The sequence below is a fragment of the Pinus tabuliformis genome, chromosome Q (genome assembly GCF_031772625.1).
Source record: "Pinus tabuliformis cultivar Carrire ecotype Pingquan chromosome Q, CPIR1, whole genome shotgun sequence".
Classification (NCBI taxonomy): domain Eukaryota; kingdom Viridiplantae; phylum Streptophyta; class Pinopsida; order Pinales; family Pinaceae; genus Pinus; species Pinus tabuliformis.
In genome coordinates, this window is record NC_142296.1 from 535864167 (window position 1) to 535880762 (window position 16596).

General features: G+C 39.8%; 1 pseudogene; it reads left to right on the forward strand.

Moving 5' to 3' along the window:
* Positions 1-14675: 14675 nt before the first annotated feature.
* Positions 14676-15980, forward strand: LOC149220560 (putative xyloglucan glycosyltransferase 5 pseudogene; annotated as a pseudogene).
* Positions 15981-16596: the final 616 nt, after the last annotated feature.

A 16596-nucleotide genomic window follows, 5' to 3' on the forward strand; every position in this document is an offset into this window, starting at 1 on the left:
TGTAGGATTGATGAGCTTAGTGGGGGGGGTAGGAAATGAGGAAACAAGGGAGAAATGGGGAAAAAGGAGAATCCTTGGTGACAAATCAAAGATTAAAGAACCTACAGCAAAGCTCCTTTGAAGGCACTTTAGAGGGAGGGTTTGGATTTTTGTTTCAACCGCTACCACCCATAAACCCCCAACACTTATCACAAAATTTGAAACAATGTCGAAATAGCAACCCTACCTGAAAAATTCACGCAAGGAATGAGCAATTTGGAGAAGTTTGAAACAATTTCGGGCTCTGAACTGTGTGCGTCACACCAAGAACCCAGTGCGCCACGCCCGTTCAGAATAGCACTGGACGAATACTCCCAGTGCGCCGCGCGCTTCCAGTGCGCCACGCCACCTGTTATATGCGCCACGCCGGATAGCTACAAACGATTTCTCTCCAAAACATGCACTGCTCACCCACTTTGCTTTGAAATGCTTTTCTTCAACCTTGGCATGCAGGATGACATTCATTTTCATAGCAAAACCTTATAAAGACATTGGCTTGATTTTTGGTTCCTCAATACCCATTTTTGTAATGTTTGGAATTTGGCACTTTTTGACAATTAATAGAACTCTGACTTTTTTGTTTCCTCCTTGATTTTTGGTTGAAATGATGAATTTCTTGGCAAATTTTTGCAGGAATAGCTGGCATGGGATTTGGCAAAAGAGACCAGGGCTGCACCTGAAGAATTCAAAACTGAAAATTTGGAAAATTATTACAGAAAATGAAATGTCGACTTGTCTTCAAAACAGAGTTTTGAAGAAAAGTCATAATCCATCCATATGCGCTAAAAATATTTGAAATAACAACTTATCAAGAATCTCCCTCTGGCCTGCTGGCTTTATTAGACCCTGGTGAAGACACAGCTTGACTAACCCTAGACCTAATGATTAAAATGACTGTAATGACCTAGAAACTGAAACAGGACTGCAAATGACTTTTAAGACTTGATTTTGATGGACAGACCTGAGCCAGCAGTGCAAAGCATGAGGGGAATGAACCCTTCCGTCAGATTTACGTCATGCACCTAACAAAATGCAACTGATCGAGAGAGATGGGACACCTAAACATGAAATGCAAAAAGAGTTTTGATCTCTGACAGAGGGATGACCAGACCGACTCTAACAGATCGGACGATTGACATCGCGCCCAACAACAAGACCGGATTTAACAATGGAATAAGCCGCGATTTAGAATGATTTGAGGCCTGCTTTGACCGCCATGGTGGAGGAAGACTCATTCCACGACGTAACCGAAGAATTGAGTTGACGAAGCAGGCTGGTGCAGTTACAGGAGGACATGTGGCCACTCCCTGTGAGCCTGATGATGACGTCGAATAGGGAACTCCAAGACAGTTGGCGATTCGATTAAGGTGGAAGAGGAACTGAACAGACATGGGAATGAATGGCCTAAAAGCCATGCACAGGTAAAGCAGAAAGACACCAGAACCCCCAGAGGAGGACGAAACAGAGAGAGAGGAAGTTAGAAGACAAGAAGCAAAGAAGACAGTGAAGCAAAAGTAGAAAGAAGACAGAGGGCCAAGCTGACCAAAGGCAGCATCGAGCACCATAGAGCTTAAGAGATTCAAGCCATCCTAGAGAGGATCTGTCAGACCCGAGAGGTGAAAAGACTAGTAGGCAAAAGAGTCTGTGCACTCCAGTGACTTGGGGAATCCAAGAACCAGCCTGCCAAGCAAACCTATTTCAGGAGACTCATATTGAGTCCCTGCATTGTAATTCTCTGCTTAAGACACAATAAAATAAGGCCACCACTGAGAGCTGGACCGGAGATGTAGTCCTAGAGGATAGGGTGAAATCCTTATTAATTTCTTGTGTTCTTGTATTTGCTCACTGTATTTCTTTGTTGTCTTTCCATTTCAAGTGTCTGTGTATTTGCAATCTAATCGATCCGTTGCTTAAATAACATAGGCACACACACTAGCACATGAGTTTGTAATACCTTTATTCAATAAATCTTTAACTGAGGTCACTCATAGGGTGATTATCGGATCATTCTTGATGAGGAACTTCCTTCAAATGTAGTTGGTTAAGCTTCTATTAGTTTTGTCATGTATGCAACATATCCAAAATATCTTTTTGGTCTTTTTCTTTCTTTAAACGTTCCTTTCACAGCTCCATGTCCTTCGGCATCTTCAAGAGTAACTTTTAACCAATTTGGCCTCTTCTTTGTGTTAGGTATGATCACAAGTTGAATAGTCTCACTTGGTCCTTCTTCTTCGCCTTTTTGATTTGTAGTAAGATTGTTGAGGTGCTCCTCTTCTTCGAATAGTGGTATGTCTTCGTCATCAGAATCAATAGGAATATCTTTGGATCTTTTGTAGGCATGATTTTCATCAAATATAACGTCCTGCTTACTTCATTATGTCTTCCTTCCTTGATTTAAATTCTATATGCCTTTGAAGAAATATTGTAGCCAATGAAAATCCCTGTAATGCTTGTAGAATCTACTTTCTTTTGTTTGTCCTTTGGAACGTGGATATAGGCAGGACATCCAAAGATTCAGAGATGGTCCACACATGGCTTCATTCTTGTGAATTCTTCTTCAGGTGTCATATTGTCGAGGATTCTATGAGGAATTCTATTTTTTATATATATTGTGGTCATTGTTGCTTCTCCCCATATAAATTTTGGTATATATTGATAAAAAATCATTGTTTGTATACATTCTTCTAGTGTTCTATTTTTCCTTTATGCAACTCCATTATTTTCGGGATTATAGGGAAAAATAATCCCCCTCTTAATTCTTGTTTCTTTACAATATGCAATTATTTATTTTGAAGTGTATTCCCCATCATTATCAGATCTCAAAGCCTCTATTCTTCTTTCAGTTAAGGTCTCTGTTGGGTACCACTTTTCATACTTATTTCCATCACATAAACCTTTATTTTTGCCTTATTTTTCATTCATATTACTTATAATTCATCCATATTTGCTTCAAATTCATAATATTAGGTACATTTGTCAATTACTTTTCATGATTTGAATTTTGGCAAAATTTGACATTAAAATTAAAGTTTTAGGCAAAAACAAAATTTCCCGTAATGGTTCGTTCAAAGTATTATGTGCAGAGTACTTGGGCATGAACTGAAATCATATTTAGAAACTATAGGAATCAAGGATCGAGGGACTCCTATTGGTTAGCCCAAAAACATGCCCAGTCAACGTTGGTCAAACTTGACCAGCCACACAGGAAATCCCCTTATTCAGGGGCAATTTTGAGATTTTGTGGGAATTGTCCATATTTTGTGCATCAGAAAGGATGAGTTCAGCCTATGAGATGTAATAGGACTCTTTTTATGTGGTTACAACAAAGATAGCAATTCTTGTTATACTTTTAGTCTATTTAAGCAAGGCTACCAACAATTATGGCTAAGTACATTATGATTACTATTTCTTGAATATAATGGAGATATAGACTTGCCTTATGCTTTCTTATGCATACATTCTTGTGTGATGTGAATGGTGATTTGTTGTAGCTGATTATCTTAAGGTGTACCAGGAAAAAGTGGAGGTCCCCCATACTGAGCTAAGTACACTATATTGTTGATTGATGTGCATAATTGTGAATATGTTAGTATCTTAATTTTTTGTATATTTCTATTGTAATCTCTTGTGAATATTTTCTATATAAACTCATTAGTATGTCATGGCCATTCAGATATTAGAATTGATTAGTTTGAAAAAGGAAGGACAACCCAGATCTCTAAGTTAGAGCCTCTTATTTGTGATCTAAGATTGAATTGAATCAATATTCACTCTTTCCATGCTTTCTTAGAATAGATTTACATACTTTATTGTTATAATTTGATAGTCTAGATAAGTGAAAATGGTGTTGTTGAAAGAATAGAAATAATAAGGAAGGACAACCAGGACCTCTGAGACAAGAGCCTCTTATTTGTCTTCTAAATCATAATAATATCATTGATCACTCTTCCATATGCTTTCATAGGTTATATTTGAATGTTTTCCTTACATGCTCTCTTAGAGTAACTTTATTGCTTTAGTAGAAAGAATCTTGTTATTTTTTAGACTGTAGCATGTATTCATTTTTTAGCATCTAAGCAATTGCTTTCTAAACTAGCTAGATCTAAGATCCATATACTTTGGTGTGTTTCTAAGTTTACCAACCTAGATTGATATTAAAATACATGCTCTAGTTTATCCCAATAAATTGGACTGATATTTTTTGTGCCATTGTCGGGGAAGCACGCTTAGATAATAGCTAGTTAGGAAAATTGTTTAGGAAAAAAATATATATATATATATATATATATATATATATATATATATATAAAACACACAACAACAACAAAACATAAAAACAAAAACACTTTTCATTATGGTTATTCATGCTTAGACATAGAAATTAGAAAGGTAGATCCCCAAAACAAAACCCCCAACCACTAACAAAAAATAACTAACTACAAAATCCATTTGAAAATAAGATCTACAAAACATGATGTTAAAGAATTCATTTAGAGAATGAGGGTATACCACCACAAGGATCTTCTCAAACCCTTGTCCATAATTTAGAATGGTCACTAGGGATCAATCTTTATTTCAAAAGATAGGAGACGAACAAAGCATCCATGAAGAGCATCCACAAGAAGAGAACTAAGAAGCTTCTTCTAGTTATATTTGTAAGGAAATCAATGATTTATGGATCACATGCAATGAATTTCAAACAATAGAGCTAGAAATTGAAGAATATCTAACATATTTATCACAAGATCCCTTGTGCATTCATGATTTTGAACAAATTCCACAAGAAAAACTTTGTGATATGACAATTAAGGAAAGCCACGCAAACAAAGATCATTTCAAAACTTAGTTTCAACTAGTCATTATAACACAACACCACTCCATTTTTCAACATTATTTAGCATCAAATATTTATGATCAATTAATTTTTCATGTCTAAGCATTCATTAAGGTATATTTTTCAAACTTGGATGTGAGTCTACTTATGATCTTGTTATGCAAATGGATGCATTGGAAATTCTCTTATACTTAAGAGAATGATTTATTTTTCTATAATAAAGTAGGACATAATAGAATAAATAAATAAATAGGTAAAATGAGTTCACAATAAAACTTTTAGTTCAAACTCTCATGAACAATTCTTCAAATCATTGTTCAATACTCATTTGGAAGGATTTTATAGAAAAATGCAGTAAGAACAATACTATTTTAAGTAACCACATTGATCATTTTCAAAAAATAAAAATAAAAAAGGTTATCTCTCAAAATCTAGTTTTTAATCCATTTTGAATTTTTCAATTTGGATCATAAATCAAAAAGATATGATCAAAATAAACACTAGATCACAAGAGAATTTTTTAGGACGAAGTTAGTACAACCTTGATTTGAGGGGCCTAATGGAAACATTTTTACACTATATTCATAGGGAAGATAGCCCTTGGAATCTAGTTTCCAAACCAATTTTAATTACCTCAATCTGACATCACATGAAAACGTTAAGTTCAAAGTACTAACTGCTTGTCGAAAAATATGTATGGTGACAATTTTAGGTCTTGACTGTTCATTGGCATATTTCACATACCAAATCATCTTCTTTTCAAAACATGTTTCGAATGGAGATATATATTCAAGTCTAATTTATGACGCAATTTTATTCATATCAATTGGAGGCCATGTGAAAACGTTATGCCACATTGAGTGACACCATGTCTTAAAATCAGCATAATGAAACTCTGCCTCCTAGGTCTTTTCATCAGCAATTTTGTGATATCAAACCTAAGGATTTTAAAAACATGTTTCTACTATATAGACAAAAATGAATCTAATTTCATATTCAAATGAATTACATCGATCCGATATTTAACAAAAAAGTTACACTCCAAATAGTGACTGTTGGTCTAATAAAAAATTCACAAGAAGCTCTATCAAACATGGTACTTCTCATTTTTAGCATATCATTTTAAATTATTTTAAAAACATATTTGTACTAGAAGTTTCCATATGAATTCACTTCAAACTGGGTTTGGAATCACTCTAATTGGACATAAAACTAATATTTTGTGAACAAAATACCGCTAGGAGGTCTAGTTTGGCCACCATTCCTCAAAGGGTAAACAAATGCATTTTCTTTATATATCATCTTTGGACTTGTTTTCAAACATTTATTATAATTATTTTACATATTTCTTGGAATAAGAGAGAATGTACACCTCTCTTCCTCCATCATCTAATATCGTATTGCAAGCAAGTGCTATGTTTTTGTAGGTCATAAGAAGATTTAAGGGGTGAACTCCATGGGCAAAGGACTTTTCAAAGTCAATCTTTAATATGAAATTAAAATATTCAAGTGAAAATAAAGTGGAAATTCAACTTATATTTATTTCATCCAATGAAACTCAAAACCCATGAAGCTTGCTTTCAGTTGCTGACCAACAACACCAACAATCCTATAACATGCATCAAGATCAAGGAAAAAGACATGAAGCCAATCATTAGAAGAAAATTCAAGTTTTGTACCATGACAAGTCAAATCCTGTAATATTCCTAATTAGCTATGGCTAATTGGAATATTCGATTTTGTTCAATTTTTGCCTTCTATAGTTATTTGTAAATAAAAAAGTGAGGACGGGGGACATAACTCACTTTTAGAATAAAAAGTCACTTCCTAGTAGCACAACGTTGTGACTTAGAGGGGAGCCAAGGGGGCCAAAGGGGGACGCAGAAATGGGGCCCACGTAGACACATGGAGGGACTGCGCAGGAGGGAAGGAACACATGGCAAGAAGGGGATCACGCAGGAGAAAGTGAGCCTATGGATTGTGAGAGGCAGAGGCTATAAAATAGAGAGGAACCCCCTCATTTGGGATCATTCTAGTTATGAGCATTTGTGATAGTCATTTCGACTTAGAGCACGGTGGCTGTTTAGCTAGTCTGCAGCACTGTTAAGTGCATTGAGAGTCTTCGTTCAGAGATCTCACCCTTAGCCCCGGAGGACTTCGAGTGCCTGCTCGGGAAAGGTATTTCCATTAGCATTCCAGCAATAGATTCATCATCATTTCAGCAGAAGTTTCATCAACATTTCAGCAGCAGTTTCATCAGCGTCTTTGAGGAACTGCGCAGAACCCCAAGGGGGTGATTTTTGGGGGTCGGCCATTTCAGAAAATATTTCTGGGTTTTTCTGGGTTTTTTTAGTAGAGTCGGATTCCAACATTTCAGCCTTTTCTGAGAAGGGGAGCAGCCCCAAATCCTCATTCAATTTACAGCAGCAACAACAGCACCGCAGTTTTCCAGCAGCTGGGACGCAGATCAGTGTGAGGCATTCCAGGAAATCTTTCTTGGTTTTTCAGGGTTTCTTGAGTAGAGCCTGAATCCAGAGTTTCAGCTTTTTTCGAGGAGGGGAGCAGCCCCAAATCATCATTTGTTTTCTAGCAGCAACATCACAATAACAATAGCATCCACGCAGAGAGGCCATTCTTGTCATTCTGAGAGTATTTCTTCACTTGCCTTGTGCAAGTCGAGGTGCCATCTGTCTAATCACCTCTTATACTCATTTATTGCTTAGTATAATAAAATGGCCTAGAATTTCTCGCTGCATTTCTTGTGTATCTGTTTATGGTTTATTTTATATATATAGTATCATTGTTACTTGTATCTTTGTGAGCATTCTCGGCTTTTATACCACTTGTGTGTTTCTATTATACTCTTAGACAGAGTTTGGAAAGGTCCAGGTAGCCTCCGGATCTCGTCCTCTTTTTAGAGGCAACATATCTGGTAAATGCCCTCCCAGTCCATCTCTGGTTGGAGTTTACTTGTGTTTGGGGTATATTCCTAATATGGGACATTACAGTGGTATCAGAGCATAGATCTGGCTCAGTCAGTGGAGCTAGAAATCTATGACACCGGGGGAAAAACCCTATATCTGTTACAGAGGTCAGAGATACAGAGACACTGGGCGTAGGTTGGAGAATATCTACGGAGAGGGAGATTGTGTTCCTGTGGTAGACGCAGAACAAGAGGAACCTGTGGTAGACGCAGAATAGACAGAGCCAGTAGTGGACACAGAGCAGATGGCAGACGAGGACAGGAAGAGATTTGCGGATATGCTCCTCAAATCAGTGCAGGATCTGTCGAGGCAGATTGAGGTGATGGGGCAGAGATTCACGGCAGTAGAGGCCAGACAGCGGGAGAGCCCACAAGTTTTTCAGATCGGTGAGGGATCAGGTGCATCCCATCACTTGCCAGAGCAGCGTGATACTGCACAGCAGGGGGCCTCACATGCCCCTACATGCTCTACCATGCCCACCTTCTTAGGAGCAGACACGGGGGCCGCAGCCCAACAGGAGGCAGAGCCCGGGCATATGGGCGATTATTTTGCAGAGTACCAGGCCTATGGGCAGGAGTTCAGGGAAGCCCTCTCATTTAGAGATTTTGTTCAGCTCCAGCGAGATAGCATACCTCGCGATCATCACAGAGGGTACCGGCATTACCATGATGGCGACACCCACCGTGCAGCTAGCAGATTCCACTTGCCTACGTTTGATGGCTCATCAAACAATTCGGCAAAGTCTTGGGTGGAGAAGTTGTACATTTATTTCCAGCTTAACCAGATGTCGAAGGAAAAGGCCATTAAGGTGGCAATGTTGCATTTGGATGGCAGCCCAGGATTGGTGGTTTCATGGGATGGTTACATTGGGGCACTCCACAGTGACGTCATATGCCGAGTTTACCAGGAGACTGATGGAGCGATTTGATCGGAGGGATCCAGAGCAGCATTTCGTTGAGCTGATGAGGCTCAAACAGACAGGGAGCCCATAGACCTATATTGCAGATTTCTTAAGGGTCTCTGCGATGGTGCCAGACCTCTCCACGGCACGGAGGGTCTATATGTATGTTGAGGGGTTAGCAAAGCCACTTCGGGGTCTAGTCCGATCCACTAGACCAGCTACGCTCCAGGACGCTATCAGCAGGACCCGGGACTTACAGGATGTCTTACCTAGGACCCGGACACCTTACCCCCAGAGACAGACTTTCCAGTCTAAGGGGAAGGATGTGAGGATTCCACCTCCAAAGGGGAATCCAGGACAAGTACAGCTTGACGATGATGCCAGGAGGGAGCTGAAGAAGAAGCGGTTGTGCTTCACTTGTCAGGAGCCATGGGCACCAGGACATAGATGTGATGTTGGTAAAGCACATTTTATTGAGGTCTTCTCCAAGAGTAGTGGAGAAGAGGATGACAAGGATGATGTGGAGGCAAGAGATAGCCATGCCATATAGGGACCTTTGCCACCTCCACCACCAGCAGCAGGTGGTGCATCTTTTGCACCCACCGGAGGGGCCCTTGCAGCATTGCAAGGAGTTACCAAGTATCTGATGCTACGCGTACAAGGGACAGTACGTGGCCAGCGCATATCAGTTTTGGTTGACATTGGGGCAACCCACAACTTCATTGATACACAGATGGTTGAGCGGAGAGGCATCCAGACATAGAGCTTCGATGGATTTTCAGTATTGGTCCCAGGAGATCAGACCATGACATGTGCTCGTTATGTTCCAGAGCTTTCAGTGACGATGGGCACCTACACATTGACTGACCACTTTTTCGTGGTCGATATTCCGGACACCAACATGATACTGGGTGTTTAGTGGCTTATCACTCTGGGGAAGGCCACGATAGATTGGAAGACCCTTGAGATGGAGTGGGATGATGAGAAGACAGGGAGACATGAGAAGATACGGGGACATCACACATATCCGCCTCATACTGACTTGGCTCATCAGATGGAGGCAGTCTTCCGAAAGGGAGACATAGAGTGGGTAGTGGAGCTGTGTGCATCAGAAGCAGGAACTATAGGGCAGACGATACACCCAGAGATACAGTCTATCCTTGATCGGTATGCCATAGCGTTTGGGAAGATTCTACCAGGACAGCCACCAGATCGGGGGTTTGAGCACACCATCGAGCTAGAGCAGGGCATACAGGCCGTGATTACCACCCCCTATAGGCACCCCAAGGCCTATCGGGATGAGATTGAGCGGGCTATCCAGGAGTTGCTTGCATTGCCAAATTTCACGCAGCCATTTTTTTTGGAGTGTGATGCATCGGGAGAGGGGATCGACGCAATACTGATGCAGGGAGGTCACCCTATAGAATTTGAGAGCCGGAAGCTCCTTTCGCACGAGAGGTTGTATTCCATATACGACAAGGAGATGCTGGACATCATGCATGCATTGGCTAAGTACTGGCAGTATTTGGTAGGCAATAGGTTCAAGGTGAGGACTGATCACAACAGCCTCAAGTTCTTTTTGGAGCAGAAGCAGCTACAGGAGAGGCAGCAAAAGTGGATCAGTAAGATCCAAGCATATGACTTTGACATTGAGTATGTCAAAGGTAAGAACAACGTGGTAGCAGATGCCCTTTCATGCAGACCAGCCACGCCGTCTCTTATGAGCTTGGATATGGATTGGAGGGCTCGACTCTTAGTAGAGTACTCTAAGGACAGATTTGCATGTGAGGTTCTGGATGGGCAAGTGGCAGATGATAGGTGCAGGGTGGTCGATGAGATCATCTACTACAGGGACCGGATCTTCTTGACTGAGGGGTCTCAACTCAAGAAGAAAATACTCCAGGCATCACATGATTCCCCATTGGCAGGACATCAGGGTTTTACCAAAATCTACAGGGCCATTAGGGAGAGGTTCTCATGGAAGGGCCTCAAGGAGGACGTACTCCAACACATCTGGGAGTGCGATGCTTGCCAGAGGAACAAGGGAGAGATGAGCCATCCCGCAAGATTATTGTAGCCTCTTCCCATTCTGAAGGGGAAATGGGAGAGTATTTCAATGGATTTCATCACAGGGTTACCCATGGTATAGGGCAAGGATTGTATCTTTGTCGTCATTGATCGATTGATGAAGTACACACATTTCTTTGCCATATCCACACACTATATAGCAGCATAGGTGGCCAAGCTATTCTTCAGGGAGATCTTCAGACTACATGGTCTTCGTAAGACCATCGTCAGTGACAGGGACAGCTGTTTCATGGGCAGGTTTTGGCAGGAGCTTTTCCGATTGGTGGGGACGGAGTTGACACCGAGTACCAGCTATCACCCACAGACGGACGGACAGACGGAGATAGTTAACAAGTGGCTGGAGGGCTACTTGCATAACTATGTCAGTGGGCAGTAGCGAGCATGGCTGAAGTGGTTGCATCTGGGGGAGTACTGCTACAATACTTCGCATCACATGTCCATTGGTATGTTACCATTCTATGCCTTATATGGGTATCATCCTTTATCTTTTGTCGACATGATATTTGGTGATAGCAGGGATCCTAGAGCCAAGATTTGGATCTAAGAGAGTCAGGATATCCTCCGAGATCTCAACGATAACATGGCTACAGCGCAGAACCAGCAGAAGCTGTATGCCGACAGGGGTCGAGTGGAAAGGCAGTTCAAGGTAGGGGACATGGTCTACCTACGATTACAGCCATACTGACAGTCATCGTTGAAGCAGAAGGGGGCTGAGAAGCTCAAGACCCGCTTTTATGGGCCATACAGGGTGATACGCAGGATTGGGCAGGTTGCATATGAGTTGGAGCTGCCCCAAGGCAGCAAGATTCATAACATTTTTCATGTATCATGCTTGAAGAAGGCATTGGGGTAGCAGGTGACCGTGATAGATGAGCTACCACCTATGGATGGTGAGGGGCATTTGGTATTGCAGCCGGAGGCTATCATTGACTCTAGGGAGAGATAAAAAATGGTTGCAGAGCAAGACAGTCCGGGAATTCTTGGTAAGGTGGAAGAATTTTCCAGATGAGGATGCCACTTGGGAGAGTGAGGAGATCTTACATCATCCATCACTTCAGTTGCTTGAGGACAAGAAACATTTTGCCGGGGGAGACTGTAATATTCCTAATTAGCTATGGCTAATTGGAATATTCGATTTTGTTCAATTTTTGACTTCTATAGTTATTTGTAAATAAAAAAGTGAGGACGGGGGACATAACTCACTTTTAGAATAAAAAGTCACTTCCTAATAGCACAAAGTTGTGACTTAGAGGGGAGCCAAGGGGGCCAAAGTGGGACGCAGACACATGGAGGGACTGCGCAGGAGGGAAGGAACACATGGCAAGAAGGGGATCACGCAAGAGAAAGTAAGCCTAGGGATTGTGAGAGGCAGAGGCTATAAAATAGAGAGGAACCCCCTCATTTGGTATCATTTTGGTTATGAGCATTTGTGATAGTCATTTCGACTTAGAGCACGTTGGCTGTTTAGCTAGTCTGCAGTACTGTTTAGTGCATTGAGAGTCTCCGTTCGGAGATCTCACCCTTAGCCCTGGGGCACTTCGAGTGCTTGCTCGGGCAAGGTATTTCCATTAGCATTCTAGCAATAGATTCATCAGCATTTCAGCAGCAGTTTCATCAGCATTTCAGCAGCAATTTCATCAGCGTCTTTGAGGAACTGCGCAGAACCCCAAGAGGGTGATTTTCGGAGGTCGGCCATTTCAGAAAAGCTTTCTAGGTTTTTCTAGGTTTTTTTAGTAGAGTCCGATTCCAGAGTTTCAGCGTTTTCTGAGGATGGGAGCAGCCCCAAATCCTCATTCGATTTCCAGCAGCAGCAGCAGCACGGCAGTTTTCCAACAGCTGGGACGTAGATCAGTGTGAGGCCATTCCAGGAAAGCTTTCTAGTTTTTCTGGGTTTCTTGAGTAGAGCCCGAATCCAGAGTTTCAGCTTTTTCCGAGGAGGGGAGCAGTCCCAAATCACCATTTGTTTTCTAGCAGCAACACAACAACAACAACAACATCCACACAGAGAGGCCATTCTTGTCATTCTGAGACTATTTCTTCACTTGCCTTGTGCAAGTCGAGGTGCCATCTGTCTAATCACCTCTTGTACTCATTTATTGCTCAGTATAATAAAATGGCTTAGCATTTCTCGCTGCATTTCTTGTGTATCTGTTTATGGTTTATTTGATATATATAGTATCATTGTTACTTGTATCTCTGTGAGCATTCTCAGCTATTATACCACTTGTGTGTTTCTATTATACTCTTAGACAGAGTCTGGAAAGGGCCAGGTAGCCTCCGGATCTCGTCCTCTTTTTAGAGGCGACATATTTGGTAAATGCCCTCCCAGTCCATCTCTGGTTGGAGTTTGCTTGTGTTTGGGGTATATTCCTGATATGGGATATTACAAATCCATTTCCAAAGAATCCTTTCATAAGTCATATTGTTCATAATGTCATTCATCTACCATATTGTTTGCTAAGCTTCACAATCATGCATGTTGGAGTCCAGACCTTTTATCTGTGTCTCCATCTATTACTATATCATGACTTCAACCTATTTTACTTTCACAATCTTTCCATACTTCCCTACTCCATTATATCCCACTTCCGTCCGAAAAATAAATAAATAAATAAATTTGGTTGTGAAAATCTAGTTTCCTGGCACAATACAAACCTGAATTCGTATTGGAAAACCAAACTACTTGGCTAATATGAATTCCAAAAAAAATGGCTTTTGTTCATTTTATCACTACAGATAGATTTTCTAATTTGTTCTAATAAACTATATCATCTCATGTTATGAGAAGTTCTGAATCATCTACTTCAAATACTTGAGGACAAGTCTAGATATAAGCAAAGAGGAGGGGAAAACAAAAACATTAATTTCATACTAAAATGCTTTGTTATCCTTCTCATCTCAAGCTTTGTTATGCTTTTCATCAAATTTCAATTTCAAGCATGAAAACACTCAATATGTAAGATATTTCAACTTCAACATTCAAAGCTATAAGAGGAGAATTCATGAAAAAGTCACAGAGGGACCAAAAGTATTTACAAAGGGACCTGAATTTGCAGACTTTTGAAGATATTGAAGTTTCAGAAGTTCCTGAAATCTTACTTCATCATAATATTTAGCAAAGGAACTTGTAATTTCAGTATCAATTTCAAAGGGACTAGGGACCTGGAAGCACTTCAAGCAATTTGTGAGATTTACAACAAAAACAAAAAGGACATTTGAATTGAAGACTCCGCAAACATGAAACAACTTCTCCAATTAAATCAGCCACAAAAGCATGACAAAGAATGACCAAGGGAGCAATTGAAAGTCTGTAAGAAAAAATTCTTTTTAATGTTTTACTTTTGCAAAAATTCTTCATTTAAAGTAGTAATAAAGTACCTATTCCTTTCCTCACCTTAACTACCATTGCCATTACCTTCTAGTCCACCACTCTATATATAAGTTTATTCACTTCATTTTCTATCCCTAAGCATCAAAAGTGAGTATTCAACTCTTCCAACACAAGGAGAAATAAGGGAAAAATTGTTAGTTTGATCACAATAAAAAATGCTTTGTTTTTAGTCTTTGTTTACAAACAATGGTTCAAAGAGAGAAAATTTCTATTCATAGCAAACATTCAAGCAAGAAATAACAATTATGTTGACAATTTCATTTGTCAAACATACAAGGGTCATCAAAACTAGACTTGTTGCCTTGCCTAGCTTGCTACAGGATGATGGAATCTTCTCAACATGGTGAAAAAGAGGCTAATTTTCAGGCAAGGGGTGGCAATGGAATCTGAGTTGCCTTCTAAAAAATAAAAATAAAAATAAAATAAAATAACTTGTTTAGGTGTCTTAAGGCATTTTTGGTATTTGCACTAGCAACATTGGTGTTTGAAGTATTTGCCTACATGAATGGTCGGCATTTCTCCACACCCCATTTGTACTTTCCAACTTCATTTCGGATTCAAGATTTTCTGCAATGGATATATCTCTCTTGGGTTCAGATCCAATTACATTTCTCCCTCAATTCAAACTCTAGCAAACATTTTCATAGTTCTATTTTTAATTCAGTCTGTGGACCATATCATTCCCTACATCAAATTCTTTTGGATTAAGTATAATAAGATCAAGCTGAAGCCAAAACATGAATCTTTTGAGCTTAAGGATGTTGAACAACAAGGGCATGCTTATCCTATGGTCCTGGAAAAAATTCCCATGTGTAATGAGAGAGAGGTGTATGGGCAATCCATTTCTGTTGTTTGTCGCTTGATTGGCCAAATGATCAGCTATTAATTCAAGTACTAGATGATTCATATGAAGATGATGTTCAAGAACTTATCAGAGTAGAAGTCCTTAAGTGGAACCAAAAAGGCATCAACATTCTTTACCGGCATCGATTGATTAGGAATAGTCATGAAGCTGACAATCTGAAGGTTGCAATGGGTTGTGACTATGTCAAATACTATGAGTTCGTTGCAATTTTCATGCATACTTCCAGCCAAACCCTGATTTCCTGAAACAGACCGTGGCACATTTCAAGGATAATCTTGAACTCAGCTTGGGCTAGGCTCAGTGGTCTTTTGTAAATAAAGATGAAAATTTGTTAACACAGCTGCAGAACATCAACCTTTAAGGTGGAGCAGCATGTGAATGGTGTCTTTCTCAATTTCTTTGCGTTCAAAGGGACAGCTCGTGTTTGGCGAATAAAATCTCTTAAGGAATTTGGAGGTTGGCTTGAAAGAACAAGTGTTGAAGATATGGACATTGTTGTGCATGCCCATCTGAAAGGGTGGAAATTTATCTTTCTCAATGATATCATGGTCCTTTCTGAGGTTCCAGAGAGCTATGAAGCCTACAGGAAGCAACAACACCAATGGCATTCTAGTTCTATGCATATTTTTCGACTCTGCCTTCCAGATATAATTACTTCCAAGATATCGATTGACAAGTAAGTGAATATCATGTTGTTATTCTTCCTTTTCAGAAAGTTGATTCTTCTATTTCACTCCTTTACGTTGTTCTGTATTATTCTTCTAATGACCATGTTTATACTCTGGGAATCGAACTATGATTGTCTGAAACCCAAATTGTTTGCCCACGTCAATTTTAATGCCTTTTTTATCACAAATTACGCCCAGAAATTAATGTGACAGTTGCCATCATAAAAAAAATTGTGTTGACAAATGTAATTGTGAAACAACAAAATCACTTTCGTTTCGCCAAATCAAACGAAGTGCCAAAATTTCTAAAAAAGCAAATTCGAGGGGATTCAGAAAACACAATTTGGTTTTAAGTGTTTGAAATCAAAAGAGATCTTATGAAGGAAGGGTTTATAGTGATCTTGCACAATGCTAAAATCAACATGTTTAAAGGTTCAATGAGATTTGTTGTTGATAAATGGGGTTAAGGATTGAGGTGACTAAGACTACAGAATTCTCAGTGCAGAAGGAGAATAATCTATCATGGAGTACGAGTTGGTTAATGTTCAAGAAGACTGTGAAAGGGAATGATGTCATAGTTGACATGCATGCAACTTTGGAGGATCATTAAAGGTATGGAGGGAAAAGAATGTTGTGAATCCAGCTCATGGTAAAAGACAATGTAATTGTAGAAATAAGGTCTATCACATGCAGATTGGTCTAGGAATGTTTTAGCAAATAACACAGTAGGTGTGTGAGGAGTGTCCCAATGTCAATTATGAACAAGAAATCATTCTTGTACATCTGGGTACAAATAAATGGAATTTTTTGGTGATATATGAAGTTT